The sequence below is a fragment of the Pongo abelii genome, chromosome 2 (assembly GCF_028885655.2).
Source record: "Pongo abelii isolate AG06213 chromosome 2, NHGRI_mPonAbe1-v2.0_pri, whole genome shotgun sequence".
NCBI lineage: Eukaryota > Metazoa > Chordata > Mammalia > Primates > Hominidae > Pongo > Pongo abelii.
In genome coordinates this window covers 136,196,551-136,211,651 of record NC_085928.1, presented here as the reverse complement: position 1 = coordinate 136,211,651, position 15,101 = coordinate 136,196,551, and the positions used below count along the sequence as shown (strand labels likewise).

Sequence of the window (15,101 nt, the reverse complement as noted above, 5' to 3'; positions counted from 1 at the left end):
ACAGATAATGGCATTCATCTGGCCAATAAAAAATTGTGTGACATTCAGAATAAAATAAAAATGAAATACTGGTTTTCAGCCATCACTTGAGCAAAACTGCAAAGATACAATGAGACTCAGGCATTCCCATATACTGTGGATGGGAGGGCAAAGACCTTTAACCTCTAATTTTATTTCTATTTTTAAACATATATGTTAAAATTTTAAATGCTAATGTCCTCTTGACCCAATAATTTTATGTCTAAGATTTGAATCTGGAGATAAACTTGAACAAATGCATCCAGATTTATGTGTAAGTATTAATATAGTTTAGATGTGTGTTCCCACCCAAATCTCATATTGAAATGTAATTCCCAGTGTTGGAGGTGGGTCCTGGTGTGAGGTGATTGGATTATGGAGGTGAATTTCTCAGGAATTGTTTAGCATCATCCCCTATGGCCCTGTCCTTACATAGTGAGGTGAGTTCTTCTGAGATCTGGTTATTTAAAGTGTGCAGCACCTCCCCGCCTCACTCTCTCTTGCTCCTGCTTTTGCTATGTGATGTGTGAGCTACTGCTCTGCCTTCCACCATGATTTGAAGCTCCCTGAGGCCTCCCCAGAAGGAGATGCTGCCATGCTTCCTGTACAGCCTGTAGAATTGTGAGCCAATTAAACCTCGTTTCTTTATAAATTACCCAGTCTCACGTATTTCTTTATGGCAACGCAAGAATAGATTAATACTAATATGTTCAGTGAAAACCTTATTTGTCATTATAACACCCCCATCCACCAATGTCCATAAATAGATTAGCTGAATGATTTATAGTACATACTTATAACGAAGTATTATACAGCCATTGAAAAGCCTGAAATAGACTTTTGTGGGCTGAAACAAAAAGCCTAGGATAGAATATTGATGAAAAATGAAATAACAAAAAGCAATCTATAATGTGATTCCACTTGCGTGTGTGTCTTGCAGATGCATAGACAATATGTGAGAGAATATGAGAATGTTAAGAGTGGTAGCCTGTGGGAAGGGCTAATAGGAGTTCAGGGAGATAGAGCAGGGCTGTAGAGGATGTCAATTATTTTTTGGCCATGCTCACTTACCATTCCTTGTCTTTATTAAAAAAAACCCTTCTCACTCACATACATGCTTTGAACAAGGTGCTTCATTACTTCAACTCCAGAGATGGAAGATAAGACCCAAGCCTGGTAAAAGAGCCTACCCAATTTCACTAGCCACATTGACTCATCAAGGGTGTTATGAGTTGAAAGTTGGTCAAACCTGAGAGAGTTTTGGGACTTGTATGTGAGCCCCTGGGACTATAGAAAACTCTTTTCTTCTGAGTGTGAGTCTGGAGGATGTATGCTTGAACTACTCCAGCCTATGAATGTTATAAAAGAGGAAACAAAACAATGAGGAAGAAGCATAGCAGATATGTCCAGAACAGATCATTGGACATTTCAGTTAAATAAACAACAATAAATAAATAAACAAACAAACAAGCAATTTTTCCCCTTAGGCAACTTTGAATTAGGACTTACCTAGATGATTTCTTTTCCTTTATTTTAATATTATGTTCGGTTTGAGTAAATATATGTAGTTTTGTAGTAAAAAGCATTTTGTAAGTAAGAAGATTCTATCCACTTTGTAGTCACACTTTTAAAAAGATGCACAATAGAAAGCTTGGATATATAAACTGAGATATTTCTAAATGTGATACAAGACAGCCATTAAAAAATAATGAGGTTGATTTATGTGTGTTCATGTGGAAAGATACTCTAAAAGAGTGAGAAAATATCAGGTTCCAGAAAATCACTTAGAATACATTTTCATTTATATAAAAGAAAAAGATGTTTATATGTGTATTACAATCCAAGAAGCTATACAGCAGATTAATCAGTTCCTAAGTATGGGGTTATGGGTGGGGGACTTCACTTCCTATTTTACACACTAATGTATGTAAATATTTTATCCCCATTCTTAGGTGATAAAGACCTCAAGGATGAGTTTCATCTCATCTTTGAATTCTTCAGATCACCTGCTCATATTAGGTAACAAATATATGTTTGTGGAGTAAATGAGTTTGGAAAAAAGAAAATATAAAATTAATTAAGAGGAGGATTTTACCTCATAGAATAAGGAAAATCCAGCAGTTTTGTGTGTGTTAAAGGCAAATTTCCAATATTAGCAGATCCATAGGCTTTGAAAAAATAATCAGTTCACAAGACCCACCCCCCCCACCACAATTCTAGTTTGTCCTTTGCAGCTAGAGTTACTCAGAGAACAAGTAACATTTTATGTTTTTTTTTTTTTTACTGGAGATTTTTTTCATAGAGGTAGTAATAGGATAAATTAGGGTTATGCTATAGTAACAAGCCCAAAATCTCAGTGGTTTCAAAAATAAAAGTGTATTTCTTATGTTTGAAACCACTGAGATTTCATGCCACATTTCCAAAGCAAAGTAGCAGTAGTACTGTTCATTCTACTCACTCAAGAACTCAGTAGATGAAGTCTGTCTCAAAATGTGCACCCACAATCACATTGGAAAGGAAAAGTCATGGAAAATTCTGCAATGGTTCTTCAAATTGTCATCTGGAGGTGACATACACTCTTAGGTTTCATTGGACCACGCAAGTCACATGAACACGTCTCACTTCAAGGAGGTAGGGAAGTGCCATCTTACCACATGCATTTTCTGAAGAATGATAGATGAGATTTACTTCTATGCAACATTACCCACATTTACATACTTTTCAACATTCCAGTTTGTTGTCCCTTCCTTGAAGTCTATTTAAAAATGCTCGTATCATAACCACTTGCCCACAAATTACTTCCCAGAACACGATTTTACCTATTAGCAGTGTGTTAACAATTTTGTTTAAAATAAAAATTCTCTTGACTTGTTAATTGCCATTTTCAGCAAATACAAAGCAAACTGCAGCACTGCCATGTTCCCTAGGGTGAGTGGGAGGCTCAATAAATACTAAGGGGTGAGAATATTTGCCTTGATTAAAATGATAAAGTAGATACTTATATTTGAAAATGTTGATCTGAGTAATAAGAGCTCTAATTTTTTTTTAGTGATCATGCATGATATAAAATATATAATTTATTGTGAAATAAACTGCCCTAAATAGGCCAAATATTGCCACCTTTACTGGCTAATTTGAACTCTAGCATATATAAACTTCCTGCTCATTTTTGGTATTATCCTAACATTCTTTGTTTTATAAAAATATTTTTTATTTGTATTATTTATAGCAGAGATGTTATTCTATGCATTTTCTGTTCAAGTTTCACTTATTTATAAATATAGTCATTTAAATTTCCATTGCCAGATTCACACATTTCATAGAAATAAATTTGAAGCAACCTTGATAAACACAAATGAAAGTAAAAAAACACAGAGTATTACAGTTTCTAGGAATAAATTTAACGCTGTGTATATCAATCAGAAATAACAGGCCACATTCAACCACCACAAAAATGACTACGTCTTTACTTGAATAGTCTGCGAATCCTTTGCAACGTTATTGAGTATAATTTTATTTAGCATAGCATTGAGGCACTAAGTGCTGTCTAGTGTTTCCAAGCAGAAGAAGCCCCTGTGATGTACCTTATGAGGAAAATGACAAACTTACTTGTGTTAAATAAGCTTCATTCATGTAACATGAATATCAGGCATGCGTTATAGTGCTTTTGGCTCTGAGTTCAATATTAATGAATCAACTACATATATGTTAAATAATTGCAAGAAATATGTTTGGCATCATGGGAATGAGTAATTAAATTATGTCATTATAAAACAGAATATTATGATAATTTATTAAAAATTTAAATTATCAATAGTGGAAAAGAAAAATGCATAAGTTGTCTACTGGAACTATTTAGAACAATATGCATAGGAGGGAAATGCAACAAATTATAAAGAGGATTATCTCTGTGTGCTGGGATTAGAGAGATTTTTATTATTTTGTATTATTCTCTTCCTTGTAAATTTATCGTTTCAAGTATTTTAGGGCAATAAAATTTATTAGTTTTATAAATAGAAAAATTTATACTTTTTTTGTCTTCATACCAAGATATTATATTGTGGGTCATTGGTTTTATCTGCACGAGGTCAGACGTTTGCCGAATTCAGTTCTGAGCTTTTGAACCAAAAGCAGATCTTCAGAACAAGAAAGAAGATAATAAAAGAGAAACACAAAGAAACTGAAGATGATTGGAGATATATGAATCAAGATGATTAGACCTAGCAGAGGGCTGGCTGGATGGCATTTATGTTGACGATGGACTCCTACACAGAGGATGATCGTGGTCTAGGACATAATAGTCATTCAATCATCATTTCTTAAATAATGTTTTAAAACAAGTGAATGAATGACCAATTATATATCTTCCCTGAGCCAATAAAATATATTAAAAGTATAGGCCTGGGCACAGTGGCTCATGCCTGTAATCCCAGCACTTTGGGAGGCTGAGGTGGGCGGATCACGAGGTCAGGAGTTCAAGACCGTCCTGGCCAACATGGTGAAACACTGTCTCTACTAAAAATACAAAAATTAGCTGGGCACGGTGGCGTGTGCCTGTAATCCCAGCTACTCGGGAGGCTGAGGCAGGAGAATCTCTTGAACCAGGGAGTTGGAGGTTGCAGTGAGCCAAGATTGCACCACTGCACTCCAGCCTGGTGACAGAGTGAGACTCTATCTCAAAAAAACAAAAAACAACAACAACAACAAAAAACAACCCCCCAAAACAAAAAAAAACCCCTAAAATTAGCTGGAGAATTGCTTGAATCCAGGAGGCGGAGGTTGCAGTGAGCTGAGATCGCGCCATTGCACTCCAGCCTGAGTGACAGAGCGAGACTCCATCTCAAAAAAAAAAAAAAAAATGTATACAAAGAGTTTTATATTTGATAAAAATTTACGTAAGTTCATTTAAAATATGGACGGCATTGTATTGGCTTTTTCCAGAAGGAGTTGGGGGACGAATTAGAAAGTGAAAGGGTAAATCAGGGAGCTAAGTATGATATAACAAGGAATCTTATAGACCTAAACTGGGACGTTCCCTGAGGAATGGCCACAAAGACCCAACTCCAAGCAATAAGCTTTCTAAGCCTGGCAAACACAACATATAACAATAGGTGACTGGTTTCTGAATTCTGGGGTATTCGTATTTTAGAGAAAATTGTTTCACAAAGGTAACATCAAGTATGCAAAGTACTTTATCTAGTCTAGGGAAAGTCTGAGGTTAAATGATTATTTGTAAGTTATTAACACACTTCTGGAGAGAAACAGCCTTAGTTAAATTCCTTTTATCTACTAATGTCGAATTTAGAAAATACTGATTGTTCAATATAAGGTATCCATAGATAACTATTTTTTTTCTAAAGGTATGTCAGCAATATTTGCATCTTCAAGGAGCACACTATCTACTACATACACACACACAACACTCACACACATGTACAGTCAAGCCTTATTTGTGGATTGCATATTTGTGAAATTGCCTACTCACAAAAATTTACCTGTAACTCGAAAATCACTACTTGTTGCACTTTCACTGCCATTTGAGGACATGCAGTTTCTTGCACCCAACCTCATCCCAGCTGAGGTTGGACAGGAACAAACTCTGCCTGCTTGTTCAGTTCTCATTCCCTAAACAAGCATTCTTTTTATTGTCTATTTAGTGCCACGTCTTTTTATTTTTGCATTTTTGTGCTTTTGGTGATTTCTCTGTTTTAAATGGCCCCAAGTATAGTGCTGAGGCACTGAAGCGCTATCTAGTGTTTCCAAGCAGAAGAAGCCTGTAATGTACCTTATGAAGAAAATGACATAATTTCATGTGTTAAATAAGCGTTATTTATCTAACATGAATATGAGGCATGAGTTATAGTGCTGTTGGCTGTGAGTTCAATGTTAATGAATCAACTATATGTATTAAATAAGGTTTATTTAAATAGAAACACACATAAAACAAGGTTATATGTTGATTACTTAATGAAAATGTTGTGACCAAAGGTTCACAGGAAACTAACTCTGTATTTCGCACAGAGAAATTAGTGAATGGTTTAGTATTCACTAACTCAGTGTTTATGGAGACTTTATAGAAAATAACTACCAGAAAAAAATACAAATATATATTATAATTAATACAATATAACATATATACACATACAAAGACACACATACACACAATGATCTCATTTTAAATACATTCATAAAAATACTTGATATTAAATAGAAGTCTTTACTGATGTATATTTTTACACTATATATGTACCAATGTCAGGCTTATGTTCATTATTTTTATAAAAGCTGTTAACATTTCCATTGCAGAGGAATTCTCTCTAAACCGTAAAACTATATCAAGCTGGCCAGGCGCGGTGGCTCACGCCTGTAATCCCAGCACTTTGGGAGGCCGAGGCAGGTGGATCACGAGGTCAGGAGATCAAGACCATTCTGGCTAACACGGTGAAACCCCATCTCCACTAAAAATACAAAAAATTAGCCAGGTGTGGTGGTGGGCACCTGTAGTCCCAGCTACTTGGGAGGCTGACGCAGGAGAATGGCGTGAACCTGGGAGGCAGAGCTTGCAGTGAGCCAAGATCATGCCACTGCACTCCAGCCTGAGCAACAGAGTGAGACTCTGTCTCAAAAAAAAAAAAAAAAAAAAAAAAAACTCTATCAAGTTGTTGTTTTAGAGTCTTAATTGAAATCTTGTTTTTTGGTTTTTTGTTGTTTGTTTGTTTTTGTTTGTTTGTTTGTTTTTTAAATAGAGTCTCCCTCTCTTTCCCAGGCCAGAGTGCAATGGTGCAATCTTGGTTCACTACAACTTCTGCCTCCTGGGTTAAGTCATTCTCCTGCCTCAGCCTCCGGAGTAGCTGGGATTACAGGCACATGCCACTGGGCTCGGCTAATTTTTGTATTTTTAGTAAAGATGGGGTTTCACCATGTTGGCCAGGCTGGTCTCAAACTCCTGACCTCAAGGGATCTGCCTGCCTTGGCCTCCCAAAGTGCTAGGATTACAGAAATATTATTTTATTATACATTTTTCTAATATATATATCATGACCACTACCAAAATACACATGAAACTCAAAGGTGGACAGTTTTTTTAAAGCAAGGACATCTGAATAGGTAGGTACATGTTGTTATGATGTGGGTGAATTTTCACACAGAAAATACAAGTATGCAGAAATCAAATGTATTTTTAGTAAACAACTTTAATTTCCATCCTTACCTACAAACTGCTTGTTGGGCAGCAGCTTAATATTGCTATTCTTTTTTTTTTTTTTTTGATTTTTTTATTTTTATTATTATTATTATTATTATTATACTTTAGGCTCTATGGTACATGTGCGCAACGTGCAGGTAAGTTACATATGTATACATGTGCCATGCTGGTGCGCTGCACCCACCAACTCGTCATCTAGCATTAGGTATATCTCCCAATGCTATCCCTCCCCACTCCCCCCACCCCACAACAGTCCCCGAAGTGTGATGTTCCCCTTCCTGTGTCCATGTGTTCTCATTGTTCAATTCCCACCTATGAGTGAGAATATGCGGTGTTTGGTTTTTTGTTCTTGCGATAGTTTACTGAGAATGATGATTTCCAATTTCATCCATGTCCCTACAAAGGACGTGAACTCATCATTTTTTATGGCTGCATAGTATTCCATGGTGTATATGTGCCACATTTTCTTAATCCAGTCTATCATTGTTGGACATTTGGGTTGGTTCCAAGTCTTTGCTATTGTGAATAATGCCGCAATAAACATACGTGTGCATGTGTCTTTATAGCAGCATGATTTATAGTCCTTTGGGTATATACCCAGTAATGGGATGGCTGGGTCGAATGGAATTTCTAGTTCTAGATCCCTGAGGAATCGCCACACTGACTTCCACAAGGGTTGAACTAGTTTACAGTCCCACCAACAGTGTAAAAGTGTTCCTATTTCTCCACATCCTCTCCAGCACCCGTTGTTTCCTGACTTTTTAATGATTGCCATTCTAACTGGTGTGAGATGGTATCTCATTGTGGTTTTGATTTGCATTTCTCTGATGGCCAGTGATGGTGAGCATTTTTTCATGTGTTTTTTGGCTGCATAAATGTCTTCTTTTGAGAAGTGTCTGTTCATCTCCTTTGCCCACTTTTTGATGGGGTTGTTTGTTTTTTTCTTGTAAATTTGTTGGAGTTCATTGTAGATTCTGGATATTAGCCCTTTGTCAGATGAGTAGGTTGCAAAAATTTTCTCCCATTTTGTAGGTTGCCTGTTCACTCTGATGGTAGTTTCCTTTGCTGTGCAGAAGCTCTTTAGTTTAATTAGATCCCATTTGTCAATTTTGGCTTTTGTTGCCATTGCTTTTGGAGTTTTAGACATGAAGTCCTTGCCCATGCCCATGTCCTGAATGGTATTGCCTAGGTTTTCTTCTAGGGTTTTTATGGTTTTAGGTCTAACATTTAAGTCTTTAATCCATCTTGAATTAATTTTTGTATAAGGTGTAAGGAAGGGATCCAGTTTCAGCTTTCTACATATGGCTAGCCAGTTTTCCCAGCACCATTTATTAAATAGGGAATCCTTTCCCCATTTCTTGTTTTTGTCAGGTTTGTCAAAGATCAGATAGTTGTAGATATGTGGCGTTATTTCTGAGGGCTCTGTTCTATTGCTATCCTTAAGTAAACTTAGTCACTTCAGGATATAAACTTGGTAGATTTAGAATTTAAGCTCTGTCAACTTGAGGAAAACATGTTTTTATCCTTCTTTTGCTCTTCAGGATTATATCTTAGTTCTGTGAGGACATGGCATCAGTCTGAAGGTGGCTTTTTGTTCTCTGTAATATTGTTACCCCCAAGTCAGTAATCAGATCACTACTTCTCCATATTTTTGTGCTGGTGTTCACTACTAACATTTGCGGTCCAACCACGATCTCTGGCTGCATCCTTATCCTGTGCATCCTTATCCTCTAAATTCTAAAGTCCTTTTAGTTTTGAGTGCCCTTTCAGCTCTTGGGATACAGAAAGTCTTGGCTACTTTCTTTTGCCCCAGGCTCGACTACATGGACTTCATCAAGCTGCTATGCAAACACATTTGCAGATCAGTTCTTGTTATTCTATAAGGCCCAAGTGTCCCTGAATTCTGCTCTAGTTATCCAGACACTAGCCTGCCATGAAGTCTGTAAGAAATAGATTGGCATAAATAAGAAAGAATGATAATACCAAGTGTCAGTAAGGATGTGAAATAACTAGAATTCTCCTACTTTCCTGGTGGGATGCAAAATGGCTCAGTCCCATTGGAAACATTTTGGCAGTTTCTTATTAAAATAACTACACATTTATTATACAACTCACCATTTGCATATCTAAGTATTATTCCAAGAGAAATAAAAAGTTATCTAACGAGGCCACAGACACTGCCCAGCAGCCAGCACCCGGCGCAGGCCCCGCAGCCGAGCTGTGCAGTGGCACCATGCAGGTCACTCTGAAGACCCTCCAGCCGCAGACCTTGACCTTCAAGATAGACATTGACCCTGAGGAGACAGTGAAAGCACTGAAAGAGAAGACAGAATCTGAAAAGGGGCCTCTCTGGTAGCAGGTCAAAAATTAATTTATGCAGGCAAAATCCTCAATAATGATACTGCTCTCAAAGAATATAAAATTGATGAGAAAAACTTTGTGGTGGTTATGGTGAACAAACCCAAAGCAGTGTCCACACCAGCACCAGCTACAACTCAGCAGTCAGCTCCTGCCAGCACTACAGCAGTTACTTCCTCCACAGCAACAACTGTGGCTCAGGTTCCAACCTCTGTCCCTGCTTTGGCTCCCACTTTCACACCTGCATTCATCACTCCAGTATTAATGACAGTGTCTTCTGAACCTGCACCTGCTAGTGCAACTAAACAAGAGAAACCTGCAGAAAAGCCAGCAGAGACACCAGTGGCTACTAGCCCGACATCAACTCATAGTACCTCGGGAGATTCTTCTTGGTCAAACCTTTTTGAAGATGCAATGAATGCACTTGTGATGGGTCAGTCTTACGAGAATATGGTAACTGAGATCATGTCAATGGGCTATGAACGAGAACAAGTAATTGCAGCCCCAAGAGCCAGTTTCAACAACCCTGACAGGGCAGTGGAGTACTTTTTAATGGGAATCCCTGGAGATAAAGTCAGGTTGTGGTTGACCCCCACCAAGCAGCTAGTACTGGGGCTCCTCAGTCTTCAACAGTGACTGCAGCTGCAGCAACTATGACAGCAACAACTACAGCAAGTTCTGGAACATCCCCTTGAATTTTTATGGAATCAGCCTCAGTTTCAACAGATGAGACAAATTCTTCAACAGAATCCTTCCCTTCTTCCAGTGTTACTACAGTAGATAGATCGAGAGAATCCTCAATTACTTCAGCAAATTAGCCAACACCAGGAGCATTTTATTCAGATGTTAAATGAAACAGTTCGAGAAGCTGGTGGTCAAAGAGGAAGAGGTGGAGGTAGCAGTGGAGGAATTGCAGAAGCTGGAAATGGTCCTATGAACTACATTCAAGTAACGCCTCAGGAAAAAGAAGCTATGGAAAGGTTAAAGGCATTAGGATTCCCTGAAGGGCTTGTGATACAAGCATATTGGGCTTGTGATACAAGCATATTTTGCTTGTGAGAAGAATAAGAATTTGGGTGCCGATTTTCTTCTACAGCAGAACTTTGATGAAGATTGAAAGGGAGTTTTTTATATCTCACACTTTGCACTAGTGCATTACACCAACTTGTTCACTGGATTGTCTGGGATGACTTGGGCTCATAACCACAATACTTGGTATAAGGTAGTAGACTGTTGGGGGTGGGGAAGGAGGGATCTAGGATATAGGACAGGGATAAATACAGTGCATATCTGCTTCAATTAGCAGATGCTGCAACTCCACACAGTATGTAAAATATTATATACAACCAAAAATCAGCTTTTGCAGGTCTTTATTTCTTCTGTAAAACAATAGATAACTTTTCCTTGGTTTCACCCTTTTTATAGTGTACTAGATCCAGAAACTTAATGTAATGTCCTGCTTTATATTTCTTTGACTTAACATTGGTTTCAGAAAGAATCTTAGCTACCTAGAATTTACAGTCTCTGTTTCATGGCAACACTGGATAATGACTTTGTGAAATTTAAAAGAATTTTGTAGTGACTGTAAATAGAAATGCCAAATTATTGATAGTTAATTGTTGCTGCTTCAAAAATAAGGATAAAATTAATGTGTAAAGAAGCCCATTCTTTCATGTTAAATACTTGGGGTGGGAGGGGAGAAAGGGAACCTTTTCTGAAAATGAAAATAATTACTGCTATTTTAAAATTTCTTGATCATTGGATGTGAGACCCTTCTAACATGATGTGAGAAGCTGCACAAGTATAGGCAGAGTTATTTTCCTGTTTACATTTTTTTTGTTTTGGAGAAAAATTAGTAGGTGTCTAATTACTGTTTACTTCATTGTTACATTGCAGTAAAAGTTTTAAAACAAAACAGACAAAAGTTATCTAACAAAGACTTGTTTACAACTGTTCAGGAAACTTTATTCATAATTGCCCCCAAATTGAAATAACCTAAATATCAACTGATAAATGGATAAAGAAACCATGCTATAGCTATATAATGTAATACTACTCAGCAATAAAAAAGAATGAAATGCTGATACAAGCAACAGTATAGATGACTCTCAAAAACATTAGACTGTGCAAAACTAGTCAGATCAAAAAAAGTACATACCAAATGATTCCATTTATATAAAACTAGAAAAAACAAGTCTAATTTAAATGGACAGAAAGCAAGCTGTTGACTCTCTGGGGCTGGAGGTGTTGATGGGGTTGGCTGGGAAAAAGGTAGGGAAGCTTTCTGGGGTGATGAAAATGTTCTATATCTTCATTTGGTGATGGTTGCATGAGTTAGTAAATTAGCCAAAACTCATCAAAATGTACACTTCAAATAGGTACATTTGGTGTATGTTAATTATATATCAATAAAGTTGATTTTAAAATAATCTAGAAGCTCAGTTTACTTCTTTATTCTCTATGGACTATTTTGGTCCTCCCATGGGAAAAAAAAATGCATGAATGCCTTTGGCTTTTGTGATCAGGAGCAAAGTTGCAGAATCTACACAGGAAAACCTAAGTTAATATCTCCAAATTTCATATGCTTTATTCTGATGAAAGTGAGAGGTGATATAAGGAGAGACCATTTTGCAAGTATAAGATATAATGTAATAGGTCCAAATAGAGACACTCATTAATCTTCCCAATATGCCAAACAGTGTTAAGTGTTGAGAGTCCATCCAAGAGTAAGACATTTGACTGAATGCATCTGAGTATAGGAACCTTGCCTGTCTGTTCTATGTTGCATTCCCAGTGCCTAGCACTGTATGCCTGCTACATGTTTATTGAATTGTTGAATGAAGACATGCTTACTTTTATCATAGGTGTTAAAATCTAGTGCAAGTGGCAGGCATAGATTTATGTAATTTTAATAGACAGATAATTGCTGGGTGATGACACATTTAGTGCTATGAGAATAGAGAGGAGGAACAATTAGCCCAAACTGAAGTTTCTGGAAAGTCCTTATGAAAGAGATGTATCCATGCTGAGAAAAGTGAATTTGAGCAAAACAAGAGAAAAGGTGTAATATGTCAGACAGAAAAATATAGTCTATATAGGGTCATGGAGATTTGCTAATTCATTCGAAGAATATTTAGTGAACCACTATCGTGTGCTAAGTACTGTTGTAGGAGCAGAAAACTGAAGATGACTAAGAAAATAATCCCTGTCCTCATAAATTTTATATGCTAATGGAGGAGGCAGATAATTTTTCAAAATACCCGCTTAATTTAGAATTGTACTGAAAATAGAGAAACAAAGGTAGTAAAGAGAAAATAAAGCAGAGTATTGGCCATAGAAAGTGATGGGGGAGGTGGATGTTCTATTTTATGTAAGATTGTCACAGAAGGAATCTGAAGGAAGTTAGAGAGTGAGCCATGTGCATACGGAGCGGAAGAGCTTTTAAGGCAGAGAGAACAGCCTGTGACAAAGCCATGAATGAGGGCTTGCTTGGCATGCTCAAGGAGAAGTAGGGAGGCCAGTGTGGCTGGAGGAGAGTGAGCAAAAGGGACAGAGGAGAGATGAAATCTGATGTTCGTGGTGGTAGATGGTGAACCATTGTAAAGAATTTGGATTATACTTAAGTGAAATGAGAAAACATTGGATAAGTAAATGATATGATTGCCATTTAAAAGTATTGCTCTGGGCTGGGCATGGTGGCTCACACCTGTGATCCCAGAACTTTGGAAGGCCAAGGCCTTGAACTCCTGGCCTCATGATATCCTTTTGCTTCAGCCTCTGAAAGCTCTGGGATTACAGGTGTGAACCACCATGCCTGGCTTCAGACAACTCTTATACATTGACATTTGTATAGTTCTTCGGCTGTCATTGGGGTTTTAAAGTCATAATTTGTACACTGTGCAACTGGACATAATGATTTTGGAGTTTCCAGCAAATGGTTGGTAGTGCTGATAATCTGGGAAAAACCAGAAGGGGAAAAAATAGAGGCAAGTTTGAAATCTGGAAAACACCAGTATTTGAGAGCCAGGCAGAGCAGTAAGAGTTCATGAAGGAGATTAAGATGGAATGGCTAGAAAGAGAAGAGAAGAATCACAGGGAGAGTGGCAATGTGTCCTACAAAGCCCAACAAAAGCTAATCCCTCTCTGCTTTCCTAGGCCCTTCTATCACTCCCTCTCTAGATCACTCAGATTAGGCAACACTGTTCTCCTTGACAAAAAGCATGATTGATCCTATCTCTGAGCCTTTGCATTTGCAGTTCTCTTTTTTTTCAGATCATTACAAGATGATCATTATATGATTCATTATAATCCTTCAAGTCTCCGCTCACAAGACATCTCTTCAGAGGAGCCTTTCCTGATATCCCTAAATTAAAATAGCCTTTACATATTATCCTATTATAGTATAGCATTCTATTTTACTTTCTTCCTAGCACTGATCACAATCTGAACTTATTTAATTCATATATTCTTTTTTAAAAATTAAACTTCTGCACTGGATTGTAGACTCAATGTGAGCCAAAACTTTGTCTTTCTTCTTTACATAATTTTTCTCAGGGCCTAGGACCTTACATCCCACATAGTGGGTGGTCAGTAATTATTTATTGAATGTTTCAAGTCAAGGAGCAAAGTGCAAAGAGAGCGCTAAGAAGGATAAATGGAAGCAATATCAATACATGAGAAAGGCCTAACGAAATTAAGAGGTTTCCATTGAATTTGACACAGTCCTTGTCCTCAAACAGCTTTGGCTGATGGCACTAAGCATAGACCCTGGAAATATACAAGGCATTATAAAGCAGCATACTGCAATATGATGATAATGTTACACAAGTGTGGAGGTAGCAAATGAGTGAAATTATAAATACTTTTTAATTTACTCCCAGCATAATAGCCCAGAGGTTTACTCTGCTCTGGTCTTAAGCCACCCACTCATCATTGTGGGAGTGAGGAAAATGGCACTATTACTGAACCTTGTTTGAAGCCATGCGGTTGGTGCCTGTTGGCTTGCAAATACTTCAGTCATGTCTTTGTTTTTAAGAGGGTGAAGTGCAACTGTTTCAGATTTTATTATTCTAAGGTTTGTGTTGGCTATTGATCATATTTGTCAGTTGTAAAATTTTGATCAGCTTCATTTTTGAAAGAGATCACTCACATAAATTTGTGATCATCAATACGAAAGAAAAGTTTGTGCATTAGAAACAGTCACTTGAACATTATTATTCATCTGGATAATAGGTTTTGATTACTTATACATGTCAGTTTTTTATAGAGCTTAACAGATACACCATCTGCCTTTATAAATTATTTAATGTTAAGATCTTGCATATGGTTGACTCTGCATGGGCAGAGGTGGCGGTAGGCAAATCTGGTCTTCAATGTATTTTGCCCTTGTAGGCATCTTTGAAGACATCCATTGCCTTATCTTATCCACAGTGATCTCTGTTCACAATGGCTGTGACATTGTCCCATCTGGACTGCAGCTGTTAGTCCACTTGGGTCACCATGGAGATATGCCTTATTCCAG

At 37.3% G+C, this 15,101-nt stretch overlaps 1 long non-coding RNA gene and 1 pseudogene across 1 annotated transcript in view; both read left to right on the top strand.

The window, feature by feature from the left end:
• Positions 1 to 15,101, top strand: part of LOC103890234 (uncharacterized) — a 169,924-nt gene that overhangs the window by 92,362 nt on the left and 62,461 nt on the right. The gene's annotated exons all lie outside the window — the stretch shown is intronic.
• LOC129058622 (UV excision repair protein RAD23 homolog B-like) lies at positions 9,359 to 10,814 on the top strand (annotated as a pseudogene).